We start from the raw sequence: 19,830 nt of genomic DNA, 5'->3' as shown, positions 1-19,830 counted from the left end.
ACCAAAGTTCCAAAGTACCGAAAAAGTACCCCAGCTGCAATGATGCTTTTGGTACTGGAACTTCTGGTACTGGTACTCGACCGGAAGTTAATGGAAAAGGGAAAGAACCAAAAGTACCGAACCTGGTGCAGTGGAAAAGCACCCTGAATAACTTACCTTACTTTGCAATTGGATTTAAAGTCCACTGAGATAAAAAGCTCATGTAAATGTGAAAGACCAGGAGGCAGCGGGAGAGAGAAAGAGAAGCTCTACTAGCAGTAGAAAATGAAACACAGTAAAACACAGTAAAACACACTCCACCTCATACAGGGAGAGAGAAGCGTGTGTGTGAACAGACTCACAGTGTAAGAATTCTGCTCTGGTCCTGGGCACTAATACCGGTAGGACGGTGTCTTTGGTAACTAGAAGGAGACAGAGAGAAACAGGGATGTGAGTAAAAGGAATTTACTTGTGGGAGATGGACTTCACTCACTGTGGAGATAACAGCAAGTGGGGTATTATCATTATGAGGGACAATAACAGGCATTTTAACAAACTGCAAATCATGGTAAGTTACACATAATACAGATTTTTGGTTTCTATAATGTAGAAGAAACATGTTTCATGTGATCTGGGTTTTGCAGCCAGTAGAATGTGAAGCTCTTTCACCAGTTATCACAAAGATTTAAACTTATTGTAAACAAACTGACTTGGTCACACAAATGTGAGGCTGACTGTACTGCATACTCTCCCTGCACGGTCTACATCGGGGGGGCAATCTTACCCGCAAAGTGCCAGTGTGTACGCAGGTCTTTGGGGTAACCTTTAGGTCAGCTGTTCAACCCCAGGTGTGAGAATCTTCAGCCAATCAGTCCTCTAATTAGTAATCCAGCAAAAGCAGCCCTTTCTGGGTAAGACTGGCCAGCCCTGGTCTATATTAACATGAACAGACTAGAAAATGTATTAACCTGGGTGATGGATCTCTGCCATTTTCATTCTGCAAACATTCTCCAGTTGATCTTTCATCTCAGAAACCGCCTTCCTCAAATTCCCAAAATCAGATCTGGGACTGACAGAGATTCTGGGTCCAAATCCAGCTTCAGGAGTGACAGGAAGAGCCTGGCGCCTCTACAGACACACAGTCTGATTAAACAGCTTCATCAATACAAATGTGTATTGCAATCTAATTAACAGAACCTTTAACATCTGACCAATGACAGACTAGTTGAAATACAAATGAGAACATGCATCCATTTGAATACTCTGGTTTTCTTATTGCCAAAGTAGCTGTTCTGTTACCTGGAGGAAATGGATGTGATCCTCTGTGTGTGAAAGCTGCTCCAGCTCAGAGTGTCTCCTCTTCAGTTCATCGATCTCCTGCTTCCGTCTGTCCATGTCTCCTTCAGCCTGACTCACTGCAGCCTTCTCCTGATCTCTGATCAGCTTTGTCACCTCAGAGCGTCTTCTCTCAATGGAGCGGATCATCTCAGTGAAGATCCTCTCGCTGTCCTCCACTGCTGACTGTGCTGAGCTCTGTTGGTGACACAGGGAGCAGAGGACAGTAAATTACAATTGGCCCCTTTTGAGACTCCAGAGAGCCTCATTGTACAATAGAGATGTGAGCCGACAGGAGGTATAAAAACAGCACAGGACTGAGGTTTGGAGCGACACCATGCTGGACGCCTCAGGTACTGAAACCCAGCCAGCACTGATTGGAAATGATCCCTCATTAAGCTCATACACTGTCAGCTGCAGGGATTTGGCAGAGACTGGTGGCTGTATGGGGCAGGTTGGTTGTCACCATTAGGTCTCAGTTTAATATGTGACTTTTTTAGTGCTTATTTGCATTACACTGGGTTGTGAAAAGTTTCATTTTTCTCAAATAGGCCTTTTATGGTATTTTTTTAAATAAATAAACTACTACTGCTGCAACACTTGGTTAAACTCTGTAATCTAGCAACTTTATCCCACTGACCCAGAATAACCCACAGCAGCATTAATTTGATTAATCCGCGCAAGTCTGTAAATCTGCAATCTGTTGAATCTGAGAGAAGATTCATTATGATCACAAGCCAGCTGTTATCTTCTCCTCAGGTTCATACTCACTGTGACTGAGCCCACAGTCTCTCTCAGCTCCTGCAGCTCCTTCTCTCTCATCTGAATTCTCTGCTGAAATTCCCTCTGTGTTTCACCCATTTGTTTCTACAGATAGGAAACAAGACGACAAAACAAGTTCGTTTCATTAGTTGAGATCACATTCATCAATCATCCTGCCCAGGGTGGACCCCAGCCTTGGGCCCTATGCTGCCTGGGAAAGGCTCCAGGCACTCCCCCTGACCCTGACCCGGATTACCGGATAGGAGATGGATGGATGGATGGATGGATGGATGTTCATAAATGATTTATTAACTGTAGGTAGGATACAATGGACATAGACCCTTTGGTCCTGTTTCCACCTGGTATTAACATGCGTCCTGGGTGATCCAATCACAAGTGGACAGCGCTAATTACCCAGGACGCATTGAAGATGCATTGAGATCCGATCACTCAACCCACATTGGGAGGTGGTCTGGGCTGCATATGGCCACATTCTTATAGCAATGTGAAGGCGAATGTGTCCTGGGCTGCACTGCAGGACCGGCTACTCAACTGGCGTCCTATTAGATTGATGTCAGATCGCATGTCAGTTGATAATGGGCCACTGTGTATAAACTGCACTGTGAACAACAATAATGCATCTTTTCTCCTGCGACACTGAAACCTCTGAATCCGCTGGGAAGTTGGTTTAATATTGGACTGTTTGACCCATTCATATGGAAACTGTGACAAAGTCTGCATCACTGATGTTCCACGCAAATTCAGAAAGGAAAATGTGTAAAATGGGATTCATTAAAAATTCTTCAGAATTTGAACATATCATATATTTAATGTGCATGTTGGGGCGCAGCCTGGTGCAGGCAGGGAAACAAGGTGAGGATCCACTTAAAAGCTCCAAGACAAAGGGAATTAAGGAGACTGAACCAAACTGGAAAGACACACAATAAAGGAACAATAAGGGGTCAAAACTCACCAGGGAAAAAGTAGCTAAGAAAATGACACGTAGACTAACAGAGGGAATAGGGCAGCTAGTGATGTTAAGCTTGACAATAAAAAAGCGATTCACTACATTCTGAAGCACAGCTTCAGTTTCCTTCGTTCCACCCTGAACACGTGACCATGGTCATCTGAAGCTTCATTCTGCACTCAACCATGTGACTGCTTTGGAAACTGAAAATGTGGCACAACCCTCATTACCGGTTTTAAACCTGTTGTACAGCACATATTTCGGCGTACACACACACTGCAGCGTAAGTTTTAATAATCATAATAATTTAATAATAATTCATTTTCAATAGTTAATTTAATAATAATAATAATAATTATTATTAGTCATTATTGTGTCCAAGGTTCAGTTTAATTGTATGAATAGATAATATCAGATTTGGGTGAGGGTATTACCCAATAATCTGTATAATTGTCCCAGTATAGAGAACAAGAAACAAATGATTGATGAGGCTTTGGTCAATATGCACAACCCTTCACCATAGTGGATAACGCAGGATTTAGGGAGGTTGTGGGGATCCTGGATCCAACCTACATTCTCCCATCCAGGCAAACATGAAAGGGTTTGGTGACAGAAACATTTAAGATAGAAAAAGAGAAAGCAAAGGAAGAGGTGAGAAAGGCCAAAGCAGTAAGACTAACATCTGACATGTGGACATTCATACATATGGAAGCTTATTTAGCAGTCAAATGCCATTTTATAAATGATAAGACTGAGCTGTCGATCGTATTATTGGGAGCAGGAAAATTCCCAGAGTCTCATTCTGCAGAAAACATGGCTGCAGTCGAGGCAGCCTGATGGAGGAGTGGGGAATACAGAATAAAGTCCGATGGCTCACACTGACGCTGCACAAAATGTGATTGTCTGTGTCAGACACACAACCTGCATTGCAGGTTTCTGTAGCCAATCTAATGCTCAGGCTGCTGTAGCGAAATAACATAGACAGATGTGAGATAATTAACCAATAACAACAGTGCAGGGAAAACAGGCAACAAGTGCAGTAACTTATATTAATGAACACAAGACTAGGAAAACTCCCACAAACACTGAAAGTAAGAAACACACACAAGGAATTCAATACTTAGAAAGTACAGAAACATGTGGAACATAATAAAACAAGGCACAAGCTTCACAAGCAGAACAGAGAACTAACAAACACTGGGAAGAATAGAAAAGCAATAATTAAATGAAAGAGGTGTGGTTGGTTCCTGACCTGCTTCAAACCCATAACCAGCTGGTCCCAGCCTCTATGTCACACACTCATCCCAATGAGCCAAATGCAGCCATTGGGGAAAAGGAAGAACACACTAGGGCCAAAGACGATGAGAGGACAAAGGGGATGGACAGCGATGGCTGCTGGCCACACGGGGAAGAGACACAAGGACAGGCACTGAGACGAAGCTTCATTATTTATGTCAAAGCTGCTCCACGCGTTATTAATATTAGTGAAATGTGCCGGTAAAAATGACATGAAGGTAAAATTAAAGCGTGTAGGTAAGAATGTGTGTTCAGTAGCCAAGCAAATGAATGTGTGAATAGAAACATATAATAACAGTGTAATTGTTTATATAGTTTTATATTGGGCTGTCCGGGGGCTTGAATTCCAGGTTAGATATTCAGTCCCACTCCAGCCCTGACTACTTTTACTTCATTTGTTCCAAGTCAGACATAATTCAGCATATTAGACAAAACAATGAACCTCTTTGTTAATATTGTCATAAATTTTGAGCTTCACTGGTTATCATTGAAAGCCAAAATATTATCCTATGGCAACCAACACAATGCTTTAAAGGCTGAACCCTTTAACCTTGAATAGAAAAGTATTAATCTACGTATATCTTGGTACCGAAAGACCTTTTTTAACATGTACATTTGTACTGTGTTGATGTAGGTAAGGTAAGGTAAGGTAAGGTAAGGTAAGGTAAGGTAAGGTACGGAGGTAAGGAGCACACACTGAGTACAGTGCCTTACCGCACCCACCACACGACGAACCACCTCAGGGATGAGAACCTGAGTGCAGCCGTGCAGTGGGTGACACCTCAGCACCACACCAGTCCCAATGGAACAGTGTGAGTTTTATCCGGTGGCTGCAGTGCCAATCCTGCAAAACACCTCCTGATGCAGTATAAATATGCATGTGGATAATGTGAAAAGTTAAACTTTATTGTGAAAATATTATTTTATAATAATAATTGTCTAATGAAAATCGCAACATTATTACGAAACAATACATTGTAAAATTTAAAAATTATACATAGAAGACAAGTGTTATTATGAAATATAATTTTATGAAATTTATGAAATTTTATGAAATTATTTAAAAATAAAAGGATTCATTATTGAAATATTTATCATTTTATTTATATTTTTTGATATACTTATTATTTTATTTTGAGTGTCATGGCGTCCCGTACAAACATCTTCGGCGGGCACGGCCTTACTGTACTGTGGCTCTAGTGAGTTCTTCTGTACTATGAAGGGTTACTGGCTTGTCGGATGTAAGGTACCACAGTTTAAATGGACTTCATATTCGTTTACTTACATTTTGCCCAGACTACCTTAAATCCGACAAGCTAGTAACCCCACTAGTAAGACCGGACAAGTAGGTCATGACAACTTTACCGAACCAGACTTGATCTGAGTGTTTCGTAGCAATTACACTAACAAGTGTTAAGACAAAATCCATTTATTTAAAATTAACTTTTAGATAATAACAATAATTGATACTTTCACTGATCCCTTTGGGGAAATTCTTTTAGATAGAAAGGGGAAATTCTTTTAAATTAGCCTGACCTGTATCTCCGCCCTTCCTGTAGCAGCTGAGACTGTATCATGGCCTCTGTGTTCATCCATCGTAGAGAGATAACAGATACACTGCTGGTCGGTACGGCAGTAGACCTCCAGCGGTTTGTCATGGTGGGAACAGACCTTGTCCTTCAGATGGCCGATGGCATCAATGAGCTTGTGCTGTTTTGCATGGTGGAGTTTGTTGTGAAGCTGCAGGTCAGTTTCACAGTAAGAGGCCAGACACACCAGGCAGGACTTGACAGCTTTGTGTTTTCTCCCAGTACAGACGTCACACTCCACATCTCCAGGTCCAGCATACTGGTCAGCAGGAGCAGCTGCTTGTAGTCCAGTCTTCTTCAGTTTCTCCACCACTTCAGCCAGCATGGTGTTTCTGCCCAGAACAGGTCTGGGTATGAAGATCTGTCTGCACTGGGGGCAGCTGTAAACTCCAGCATGATCTTCCTGATCCCAGCAGCTCTTAATGCAGCTCATACAGTAACTATGTCCACAGGGAATAGCCACTGGATCCTTTAGTATATCTAGACAGATTGCACAACTTAACTCATTTACATCCACTGCAACTCTGGCTTCTGCCATTTTACCACGAACACTGATAGGATTCAGTCTCGTTTTCTCTCACAGTCGTCTGTGTGTGACAGTGGGAGGAACTTCCTGCTTCTCAGACTGCAGCAGGTGTGGTTTTGGACTGAGACCAGACTGAGAAGAGCAGACTGGGCAAACAGTGGAGCTGCAGTTTATGAACAAAATAGTACATTATACAAACTGTACCCAAAGCGAACATTTATTTATCTTTTATGAGAATAACAGCTACTGACATTGTTTTTCTGCAAACAAACTATAATCCTACTCTTTGATTTTGTGCAGTAGATAGAAATTAGGTATAAAGGTATAAGAGAGCAGATCTACTGAGAATGAATTTCTGTGTCGGTTTAGAATCACGTTTGGGATCATGTGGTTTCAGGTGAAACATGCAGGGATGTGCAGTTATAGACAGACTGTGTCAGGATTAGACAGAACAAGCTTTGACAAGTGCTGTCAATGCACAGATTTGTTTTTTTACATTATTCTATATACAATATTCATGAAAATATATGTAATCTCTTCCTTTTCTTTCTGTGTGTTTGTGCAGGGAGTGTATTTATGTTAGGAAGGACAGTCAAGTTCAGAGTGATCATTTTAATCATCCAAAATAATTCCATACTCTAATAATGAAAATTGAACACTACTCTTATATTTAAGCCAAAAGTTAATGGACCAGCTTCAGCCATCCCCAGGAACAGAAAGATCATATATCAAAAAAGTATCCAACAAATTCCAATAACCACAGTACAGGGTTATGGGACACACACATCACAGGAAGCACAGGGCACAAGGCAGAGACACCCTGGATGGGATGCCAGTCCATCACAGGGCAAACACTCACTCACATGCTGAGGACAATCAAGAGACACTAATTCACCAAACTGCATGATCTTCGACAGCATGAGGAAACCTGAGGAAACCCACAGGAACACGGGGAGAACATGCAAGCTGTACATGCAGAACCAGGAGTGGGAACCACACCCACAAGCCTGGAGGTGTGAAGTGAGAGCAGCTGGTCTGAAGTCCTGAAGGGAGCTGGAGCGCCATTTCTTTGGAACAGTGTGGAGCCGTCCTGCATTACTGCTTATCCTGTACAGGGGGGTGGGGAGCCTGGAGCCTGTCCCAGGTGGCACAGGGCGGGGGACACAATGGACAGGATACTAGTTTATAGCAGAGCACAAACTCACACATACAGACTCACACTAAGGGCAGCTTAGAGATTCCAATCGGCTGATCGCAGTTTCATGTTCTCCAAAGTAGGAGGAGAAAGCCCACATTGGAAGAACATGCAGACTTCACACATACAGCAGGAGGGACAGGAAACAAGCCAAGAGACAGAGGTTACACCCCGAGACCCCACACCCCCCCACAATCACACATACTGTTAGGATTTGTTTAAAAGTTACATTTTAATGCTACAAAATTATGACTGACTATGAACTTCAACAAAATTATGACTGACTATGACTATGACTATGAACTTCATATTCCAGAACAGAAAGCCTGCCGCTTTCTTGGACTCCTGTTGATACTGGTGACCAGAAACTGGGACCAGAGTAACCGGAGTCTGGGATGAAGGAGGGACCCACGTAGCAGGACCCAGGGCAGTCTAGCAGGACATCCTCTGGATCCATGTTGGAATCTATGCTGACTTTAATAATGTTACCTTACAGGATTTACCCGTTTCTGTGCCCTGTACCTACAGTAAGGAGGTGGGATCTCTGCTCCTTCAAAGCAGACAGACTCACTCACATATGATTACAGTTCTAGTACATAGCAGATACTGTTGCTGAAAGTGGTGAACAAGTGAGGCAAATGTAACAATGCAAACATGCCGCTGTCAAGGTGCTGCCTGGGCACTAGTGCAGCTAGGCTGGTATTTCTGGGCTCCACAGACATCACTGGTGGTTGGTGTCGTGGTCACCGGGATGAAAGACTCGTGCAGCAGGTGTTTCTCAGACAACAAACAGGGACTTACTGGGATCAGGATGGGAGGCTATGGAACCGGCAACACGTAAGGCACAACATCAGTGATCGAACTGGGGAACACAGGACCAGGAAGCACTTAAATGGAGGACTAATGATGGAAGAGACTGGAGACAGCTGGGAGTGTTTAACACGAGGGCTGGAACGAGACGTGAGACCAACAAGCAGCAAACATGGCCTGTTAGAGCCACGTCAGGGAGGAGGCGGGACATTTAATTTCCTTTTTATATAGTGCCTCACAGAGTCGTCCCAAGGCACTTTACATAGATGTGTAGTCATACATTACAACATCATTAAAGACAGTAATACACAACGGGAAAAAGGAAAGAAAGATATTAAATAAAGAAAGCCAGATGACAACGGAGGAGAGGAACCAAAAAACCCCAAGTAAGGAGAAAAAAGGACCTCTGGAGGTCCATGGACAACTGGCTGCCCAACCCCCCCGGCAGACTAATATTACTGAGAACAGAAAAGAGTGGAGCTGCTTGCTAAAGGCCAGGTGTGAGGTGTGATTAAAGTCTGTCAATAAGCCTGTTCTCCACACTGGCCTGTGTAGGGTGACACTCAAGGCTGCACCCAGGATGACACAGTTAGCAGGTCCAATTCGCAGTGTCACCCCTCCATGGGACAGAACCAGGACTCCAGCTGAGATGGTGCCCCCCCCGGGCAGCACCTGGAAATGTGGGGAGGCAGAGAGCATGGATGGTCAGAACATGCGTTGACACATAAATGGACAAGCATAGTGGATAAAAATGGCATTGCTTAATGTGACAGTACCCCCCCGCCCCCCCCAACCCACCAAAAGCATGCGCTCCGGCCATGAAGTCCAAAGGGGTTAGACAACAGGGATGGAACCAGACTGGACTCTGGACTAGACAGGGGACGACAGAACAGATGGTAGACAGGACAAGACCAGACAAGACTAGACAGAACACTAGACAGACAGCAACACCAGACATAAGAGCAGTTGCAGGACATCACTAAGGACATGGAGCGGAAAAAGGAAAAGCTAGGAACCACAGGTACAGCAGTCCTGTCAGACCCCAAAACAGGATGGACAGGTGGAGGGTCAACAAGAACAGGGGCACAGGATGCAGAAGACAAGGAGAGATACAGGTGGGACAGAGCAACAAGACAAACACTGAGGCACAAAAAGGAATAACATGGGGCATCCAGGGAAGCCAGGTGAAGATTCGGGGCTGGGGACCCTCCTAGGCCCCTTTCCAGGTGAGGCTGAACTCTGCCGAATCACAGGACCAGAGGGTCTGGGAGGGCCAGCAGGGCCGGAGGACGTGAGGAGTTGGCGGGCGATGAGAGAACCGCAGAGCAGTAGGGCAGCAAGGAGACAACAGGAGAGGAACAGGAAGATGACAAGGGACATACAGGGCAAGAGCAGATACTGGCAAACCCTCTCTGGGAGACAGACATTCTGCCTGCCGCTTTCTTGGGCTCCTGTTGATTCTGGTGACCAGAAACTGGGACCAGAGTAACCGGAGTCTGGGATGAAGGAGGGACCCACGTAGCAGGACCCAGGGCACTCCAGCAGGACATCCTCTGGATCCATCTTCTCTGGGCTGGTGGCAGCCTGCAGGCATGTGCCGGTGGGACGTCAGGATAGAAAGTGGGCACCAGCAGGCCGTCAGGAGATGAGGTGGGCGCCGGCTGGACGTCTTGGGACATTGAGGTGGGTGCTGGCCAGGCATCAGGGGACAGCGAGGTGGACGCTGGCCTGACATTATGGAGCAGTGTGGCAGGTGTCGGCTGGTTACCAGGAAACCGTGTCAGAGTCTATGAGAAGCCTAGAGGCAACCAAGGCCTCACCTGTGTTGGACACTGTGGGTGCGGCCTGAGCGGCCCTCTGGGCCGGGAGCCTTAAGTGCGGATGTAACGACTGCAACGGCCGGCTCTCCTGGGCCAGATGCTGTAGATGCAGTGTCTTTCAATCACGAGTGCGCTTCCCTAACCATTACGTCACCACTGCTCACTACTATGTGTACTATTAAAAGAGGCAGTAGGGTCTTGTCCAGCCAGCTGACAAAACGTTTCCACATTTAATTGGAACGAAGGACGGTAGGAAACATCTGTATTGTGTGCAGACTTCCAATAAAACCATGTTGAAGCAAAGTCCGACCTCTACTGTGGTCCAGCACTCTGACAACCATAGAACTAGGAGTGAAGCCTGTTCTTCTGTGCTGGAGAGCTTTGGGGAGCATGTTTTGGCGAACAGGGGGATCACAGTAAATCCCAGAGAAGCATCATCGTCAGACTTCAAGTGACAATGAGGACGCAGGTCGCCCTACGGCAAACGACATGGAGACGGCGGGCTCCTTTTCTCCAGAGCACCCCACCTCTGCGGGGTTCAGCACACTCACTCCATTCCAGAGGGCCCTGAGGATCTCCACTATAGCTGTCACACCCTCCACTTGGGAGTCCGGGGAGAGGGCGGCTATGCCCTCCGTCAGAGATGGGCCATTCTCTCTGGGGAAAGATGTACTGCGGCATGAACCAGCGACATTAGGTATGCTTGACACAAGCAGCAGTGATCGGCTGTAGGGACCTGGGGAACCTACTGGGGCTTGTCGAGTTCCTTCAGTCTGTTGGGTGCCAGGATGAACGACTCTGGGAGCAGGTGTTGTCAGACAATAAACTGGGATTTACTGGGATCAAGATGGGAGGCTAGGGAACGAGCAACATGGAGGGCACCACATCAATGGGGAACACAGGGCCAGGAAGCACTTATACAGGAATAACAAGGGAACAGACTGGAGGTAGCTGGGAGTGTTTAACATGAGGGATGGAACGAGACGCGAGACCAACGAGCAGCAGGCATGGCTTATTAGAGCCACGTCAGGGAGGTGGCAGGACATGACGTTTGGGGCTATGGTTAGGGTTAGGATTAGGCTTAGGTTTAGGGTAAAGTGTTTGTGGCAGAGAGCGGTCAGTAGTACAAGGACACGACTACGCCACCTGGGGTATTTCACCACAGGAAAAATTACTCTAAATTAAGAGCACACAAGTTCATTTACCGAATGGAGCTAGAGACGTGTTTGTACTATTAACAGGTTGTTGAAAATATAAAACAAAGAAACAAGACAAGCGCTTTAGCATCAACAACCTTAAAAAATAAACCAGCAACCAGCCTTTGGCCACTGGCTGACTAAACTCAAGCAGGAGACAGGTGTCCGGGGAAGTTGATCAAAAGGGGGAATAGAGTCCCTTAAACTAACACACACACACACACACATACACACACACACACACACACACACACACACACACGCACACGCACACACACACCTGTGCTCCACCACACTGATCCCCACACAAATATACTGCACAAGGTGAAAGTGTGAACACCACCACCCCAGACCAATCAAATCTTAGTCAGCCAGATCAATCGAGGCAGCCACTGCTCACAGTCTCCCAGAAAATACCCCAATCTAACCAAGAATCTGAGTGTTGAAAACTATGAAGAGTGCAAACAATGAGTAGCAGAATACAGGCTGTCCCTCTGTATCAGTCCCAAACAGAAAGAAAGGGCGGCCCAAAGTCTGTTAAGTCGCAAAACTAGGGAATGAAACAGCTCCAAATGCAGGAAAAGGTGCGACGATCCTTAGCGCGTTCCAAGGCTCCCAGCACATCGCCGATGTCCCACCGAGGATCAGGAGCTTCAAGCAGCAGTTGTTGGGCGACATCGGACTGGCTGAGGACAAGACAAGACTGACGGAAAAGAAAAACTGACGTAGGAAACACAGCAGCCACAGTGCAGGTTCAAACTATTATTGTCTGACAAACCTGCTGGAAGAGGCATAAACTGAAGCTGACGAGCAACTGAAACTGTAATCCTGGCAACAACCGTAACTACAATTAAAACACATCAAGTAAAGCAACTGACAAGTAGCTATAGGCCTAGTCACCAGAATAACTTGCAACCACTGGAGCTGCAACACAGACACAAGAGAAACACTGCAATATAAAATATTACCATTAGCCATTTAAATCAAGCAGAGGATTAACGCTAATTAAAACAGCAAAACCTCCCACCAAGACACAGAATAAGTGTGAACCTCAGCCAGCATGCCAGCGTACCACGGCAGACCACTGCGGTGTGGAAGGGGAGTTACCGGACCGGGAAACGCCAATGACGCCTCCACACACTAGGGGTCCCCACACACACTTACCGGAAATAATCAACAAGTCCTACCCGCAAAATTCCACACTGCTACAGTTGGATGGCCCTGGGATTTTTCTCCAGAACCCCAAGGCTCAATGGAAGTACCGCGAGATTCTTAAACCCTTACCTGAGGGAGGAGGCTTCCAGCGTAAGGAGAGGTTCACCAGAATCCCCGGGCTGGATGGACATCGTTCATCCTTTACCTGGGGAATGAGGCTCCCAACTCGTGGTGACTTACCCAAGCCCTGGTGCTGGATCATCATTAAATGCTTACATGGGGAAAGAGAGACCTTACCCTTGGCCTCCAAGCCTGGAAGTACCCTGAGCTCTAGACCCAAGCTTAACCCTAACCCATAAGCATAGGTTCGCAGCATGAACGGTTCTCAAATGATACCAGAAAACCATACATGTTCTTAATCTGAAAATCAGTTCATCGTTTTCCCAGAAGGTGGCAGCACATCAACACTGCAAGCTTGGCACATCCCTTTGGATACAATGAGCTATCCTTACATTTTGAAATTTTTTAAAACTTATTTAAATCAGTAAAACAAATTACTTCCAAAAAGGATAGAATCATGTCTACCCAATACCACTTGGCACCATGTTAGTGTGAATGGAGTTTTCACTCCAGCCCTGAGGGATTCAGAGCAGACACAAAAGATTGTGAAGCCATGTGTGATTTACAGTGAAAGGTGACTGAACACAACGCACAGCCTCTGTTATGACTCCACTGTTCACCATGGTTCAGCACCATCTATATTTCTATTATTTTTAAGGTATTTTACTTGTGGTTTTACACTTAACATGGTATCGACAGGCTTGCTCCAAAGAGATCTCATTGTATTTACAGTGACAGTAACGCTGCCTTATCTTGCGAGAGGAAGTAGCATATGGGTGCGCTGCTAACGTTAGCATTAGCAAACCTAGCTGCCTGGCAGTGTTGGTAGTAACTCGTCAGTGTAATTCCACTACTTTTGTTTGCACCATGTATACTGAACAAAAATATAAACGCAACACTCTTGTTTCTGCTCCCATTTTTCATGAGATGGACTTAAAGACCTACAATTCATTCCAGATACACAATATTACCATTTCTCTCAAACATTTCTCACAAATCAGTCTAAATGTGTGATAGTGAGCACTTCTGCTTTGCTGAGATAATCCATCCCACCTCACAGGTGTGCCACATCAAGATGCTGATCTGACATCATGGGTAGTGCACAGGTGTACCTTATACTGCCCACAATAAAAGGCCACCCTGGAATGTGCAGTTTTTTGCTTTATTGGGGGTCTGGGGACTCAGAACCGGTCAGTATCTGGTGTGACCACCATTTGCCTCATACAATGCAACACATCTTCTTCGCATAGAGTTTATCAGATTGTCAATTGTGGCCTGTGGAATGTTGGTCCACTCCTCTTCAATGGCTGTGCGAAGTTGTTGGATATTAGTGGGAACTGGTACACGCTGTCGTATACGCCGGTCAAGCACATCCCAAACATGCTCAACGGGTGACATGTCCGGTGAGTATGCTGGCCATGCAAGAACTGGGACATTTTCAGCTTCCAAGAACTGTGTACAGATCCTTGCAACATGGGGCCGTGCATCATCTGTCTGAGTGGCTGGTCTCAGACGATCTTGGAGGTGAACCTGCTGGATGTGGAGGTCCTGGGCTGGTGTGGTTACACGTGGTCTGCGGTTGTGAGGCCGGTTGGATGTACTGCCATATTCTCTGAAACGCCTTTGGAGACGGCTTATGGTTGAGAAATGAACATTCAATGCACGAGCAACAGATCTGGTTGACATTCCTGCTGTCAGCATGCCAATTGCACGCTCCCTCAATGCTTGTGGCATCTGTGGCATTTTGCTGTGAGACAAAACTGCACATTCCAGGGTGGCCTTTTATTGTGGGCAGTATAAGGTACACCTGTGCACTACCCATGATGTCAGATCAGCATCTTGATGTGGCACACCTGTGAGGTGGGATGGATTATCTCAGCAAAGCAGAAGTGCTCACTATCACACATTTAGACTGATTTGTGAGAAATGTTTGAGAGAAATGGTAATATTGTGTATCTGGAATGAATTGTAGATCTTTAAGTCCATCTCATGAAAAATGGGAGCAAAAACAAAAGTGTTGCGTTTATATTTTTGTTCAGTGTATTTCAACATCGACGCGATGTTAATGTGATCACTATGCAACCTTTAGCCCACTGTTATTTTCCTTGATTATGTAATTATACAGGGCAGGTCAGGCAGAGGGAGCAGACGCTGATGCAGCACATTGCCGCACCAACCACACGTCCAAACTGCTGGCGATCCTGGCCGGCGACCCCCCAGGCAGACACACGGTCGAATCCCACCCTTATTATAATTACTTTTATATACAGTAATTGGTAATTAGTAATTTTCAGTAGCTTGCACAAGGCTGCTGACTAGCAACGTTATTCGTTGGCTGAATCCGAAATAGCTGTAGTGCTACGATGCTGGATTGTTACAGGGACAGTGATAAATGCAGACCCCTTTATTCTGATTGCGTTAAAAATCAAATGTTTTTACTCAGATTTCATCCATTTGGTGGTGTGCTCTCTATAATGTGCCATGTTTTCCTAAAAGCAGATTTTTTAAAAAGAATGGCAAAATAGAGCAGCGATCTGAATTGTAATGCCTGTATCTTGAAACGTAGCGTGTTGTCAGACTCTCCGATACACAGCTCTATGGTCCATACAGAGGAGATGAGGAACATGCAGTCTGCTAAGTCACGTGGTTACCTTTCGTTAGGTGGCTACGTTTACATGCCTTAACGCAATTAAGATGTTTTCATGTAAACAGATTAATCGGGGAGCTCATTTATAAAGGCTTCGTGTGACTGAAAAAGACGAGAAGCATTCATACATACATTTATAGGAAGATTTTGGGATTTACAAAGAAAAACGTTTTGTGAAAAAGACACAAATCTTGTGAACGAGGTTGAGAGATGCTGTTTCGACAGAATCCTGTAGAGGGCACTGTGTATGCTAAATCGAAGGCTCCAGGAATGTATTCGGCATTTATAATCATAAACAATAATAAATGAAATATTTGTGGGCAAATGGCAATTGGCTCTGAGATTAAAGTTTTTTAAAATGAATTTGTTTAAATTTTTGGGCCGGCATGGTGGTGCAGTGGTTAGCACTGTTGCCTCACACCTCTGGGACCCAGGTTCGAGTCTCCGCCTGGGTTACATGTGTGTGGAGTTTGCATGTTCTCCCCATGTCGTCGTGGGGTTTCCTCCGGGTACGCCGGTTTCCCCCCACAGTCCAAAAACATGCTGAGGCTAATTGGAGTTGCTAAAAAATTGCCTGTAGGTGTGAATGGTGTGTGAGTGTGCCCTGCGATGGGCTGGCCCCCCCATCCTGGGTTGTTCCCTGCCTTGTGCCCATTGCTTCCGGGATAGGCTCCGGACCCCCCGCGACCCAGTAGGATTAGCGGTTTGGAAAATGGATGGATAGATGTATGATAGAATGATTAAGCTGTAGCACATTTCAAATAATATTTCATTTGTAACACATTTGTTCTCCAAACTTCTACATTTTTAACCTTTGGCCACAAGATCATCTTCTTCCTGCCAGTATCTTTTCTTTTCCTTTGATCCTCGGTTGTTGGAATCTGCTCTGCTGCTTGGAAGTTCCCTGGGGAGTTAGTGTTGGGGGGTTCTGGTGGAATGTGACCATCGGCAGCCATGGGCTGGATAGCGCTGTGGTGCTCAGCCTGGCTCTGTGCCCTTCTAGGGGCTCTGTGTCCTTTGTTAGCACAAACATTTTGCACACCTGACATTACCATGCATACAGTATTTCTCGTATTTTACAAAATACAAAAACACTGATCTGTAGAAAAAAACATTTTATTTCATGAACTAAGTCAAATATGAATCATAAAACACAATTAAAATACTTTTTTTGAATACATGCCTCAGAAATTGCACATCCCTGATTGTGCGTTACCTTCATGCTGCCTTGAAATTTTTGATTTCTTCACTGTAGCCCTATGTTATACAATCTTATCTTAACCTTATGTTAACTGATCCTATTTTTATTTCTTAAAATATTCCCTCCACCACCCCCCTCTGAGGAGGACTGCTTTATTTATAATTAATCTAATCCTATGTTATACAATCTTATCTTAACCTTCTGAATTAATCCTATTTTTATTTCTTAAATATTCCCTCCACCACCCCCCCTCTAAGGAGGACTGCTTTATTTACAATTAATCTAATCCTATGTTATACAATCTTATCTTAACCTTATCTTAATTAATCTTATTTTTATTTCTTAAATATTCCCTCCACCACCCCCCCCCTCTAAGGAGGACTGCTTTATTTATAATTAATCTAATCCTATGTTATACAATCTTATCTTTACCTTATGTTAACTGATCCTATTTTTATTTCTTAAATATTCCCTCCACCACCCCCCCTCTAAGGAGGACTGCTTTATTTACAATTAATCTAATCCTATGTTATACAATCTTATCTTAATTAATCCTATTTTTATTTCTTAAATATTCCCTCCACCACCCCCCCTCTAAGGAGGACTGCTTTATTTATAATTAATCTAATCCTATGTTATACAATCTTATCTTTACCTTATGTTAACTAACCCTATTTTTATTTTTTAAATATTCCCTCCACCACCCCCCCTCTAAGGAGGACTGCTTTATTTATAATTAATCTAATCCTATGTTATACAATCTTAAGCTTACCGTAACCTATCCTATCTTAATTTTATTCTATGTTATCTTATCCTATCTTTCTTATCTTATTCTTATACTATGTTATCTTATATAATCTTATCCTAAACTTATGGTAATTTATCATGTCTTTGTAAAACATAAAATGGCATACAAGTTAAGACTATCTTAACTTGTCCTATCTTATTATATACAATCTTAACCTTATCCTATCTTAATCTTATCCTATAGTACCTTATGCTATAGAACTACATGGTATTTTATCTTATCCTAAGTATGTATGACAACTCTTGTGTAATTATGTGCTGAATCTACAGGGAAATGTAGCTATGTGCATCTGACTGATAGCCCATTTCCACACCCATCTCCTGAGCCCTGGGCATGGTACTTAGCTGCTCCAGTGCATCAATAGGAAAGATGAACTCATCTTCATCAATCCTACGCCTCTTGGTTGAATGAGTACCCTCATTATCCTCATTCTTCCCCTGTTTAGCTAAGTTAATTTCATTTAAATGTCTGTTCCAAAACTCCTGACACCAGTACTCAGTAAAGCACTTGGCGTCATAGGTCATTTTAGAGTACTTTGTTACATAATAGTTATACAACCAATAGAATTTTTCCAGGTGAGATGAGGCGGCTACAGCCTGTGCTGGAGCCTGAAGCAGATGGGTCAGATGAACCAGGCCTGGAGCTGAATATAGATGTGGAGCTGGGCTAACAGGTGTGAGTAAGTGTGGGGATGAAACAGAGGAGACCATAAAAAGAAATGGGGATGAAACAAAAGGGGAGGGGGCTGAAGACGGAAATAAAAATGAAGAGGAGGAGAAGGTTGGTGAGCTGGGCTTAGGCTCTAACCCCTTCTGTTGGTCATACCTCCTTCTTCGCCCTGACCGGCCTCCCGCCGTTTTTCTACGGCGGCCTGTGCCCTGCTGACCCCTGCTGGTTGCCACCGGGATGGCAGCAGATCCAGGAGAGGCAGACGTGGTCAGGGAGCTGGCTGCCGGCGGCCCGGTGCGGCACTTCTTCCGACGGCCAGCATCACTGGAACTGGTTTGTCCTTTGGGATTATAAAGACAGGGGACAGCATATTTAATTTAAATGAAACATTATGTCACTGTACAACAACACTACATCACAACCATCACAGATATCACACTTGGCAGTCGGTATTGCACACTAAGAAAAATTCTGCAGTCTTTATTGGATACAGGAAACACACGCTTGGGAAACTTATGCGCTGGTCTTGACTTGGGCCGTCTGCGTTTCAGCAGGGGAACCTGACCTATAAAAACAAGCCAGCTTGTGCACAGATTCCCTGATACGCAGAACAACAGCGAAAAACAACACTGGAAAGGTTCATGTGCATCAAATATAGCAGCCCACTCAATCCAAATGCTGGCATCAACAACTGACTATTAAGTCAAATCCTTTACTTATCTTACACTTTCCATAAGTTGCATTATTTATTCACTCTCAAGGTACCAAACTAAGATTTATGCTTTTTCTGATTACTACCGCGTTTCCCCGCAAATAAGCCCTAACATGATTTTTCAAGAAGCTCGTAATATAAGCCCTAGTTATTGTCCCATGGATTGTATGGTAACTAGAATGAGATGCGGTTGTACTACGAGAAGGCTACATGGACAAGAGGCGCTCATTTAAGGACAGAGTTATTGCTAAACATGAGAGATTGGGGACACTGGTTCTACAGGAAATTGAGTTGCGAGATATTCAGGACGGAATTTGGAACTTGGAGATTTACGATGATGTTCCAGAAGAACATGACATTACGACTATATTTGAATAAACATATGCAGTATACAGCAGAATTTTGTTCATGAATAAATTCACCGTCAAATTGTTTACATGGAAAGATACTGTTAGAAGATGACATGATGTCTGTGTTTGAATAAATGTGGATTTTTTTCATGAATACCGGTAAATATACTGTAGCATGTTATACTTGGGAAAATACTACCTTAATATAAGCCGTAACGCGTCATTTGGAGCAAAAATTAATATAAGACCCTGTCTTATTTTCGGGGAAACACCGTATATTATAATGGACATATTCAGCTGTTACTTTACCACTTCATGATGATTTTCTCTGATGTTTAAATATAATATAATGCAGTAGACATGTAAAAAGACTCCCGTATATTAAAGCTAAAGGTGAACTACTTTATTATTTAGACATGTACTTCTAAAACAAGATAATAGAACAGAAGATTCAAGAAGACTAGTCAAGCATATTCTGACTTTAACTCTTTAAGTGCTGAGTTAGTCTGGGCATCATTTTGCCATCCTTACCTCGGCCAACTGGACCGGGGATGTATTCCGGGGCGATCCGCACACTGACTGCACCTTTCGGCAGCAGCCAGTCAATCCTCTGGAGATTCACGGTGGTTTTCACGATGGACATCTTTCGCGTCTTCTCTCTTGCTGATAAACTGCAAGTCTGAGATGCTTTAA

The sequence above is a fragment of the Brienomyrus brachyistius genome, unplaced genomic scaffold (assembly GCF_023856365.1).
Source record: "Brienomyrus brachyistius isolate T26 unplaced genomic scaffold, BBRACH_0.4 scaffold93, whole genome shotgun sequence".
In the NCBI taxonomy this organism is placed as follows: Eukaryota; Metazoa; Chordata; class Actinopteri; order Osteoglossiformes; family Mormyridae; genus Brienomyrus; species Brienomyrus brachyistius.
The sequence above is the reverse complement of the archived record's forward strand: the minus strand, read 5'-3'. Positions refer to the sequence as shown.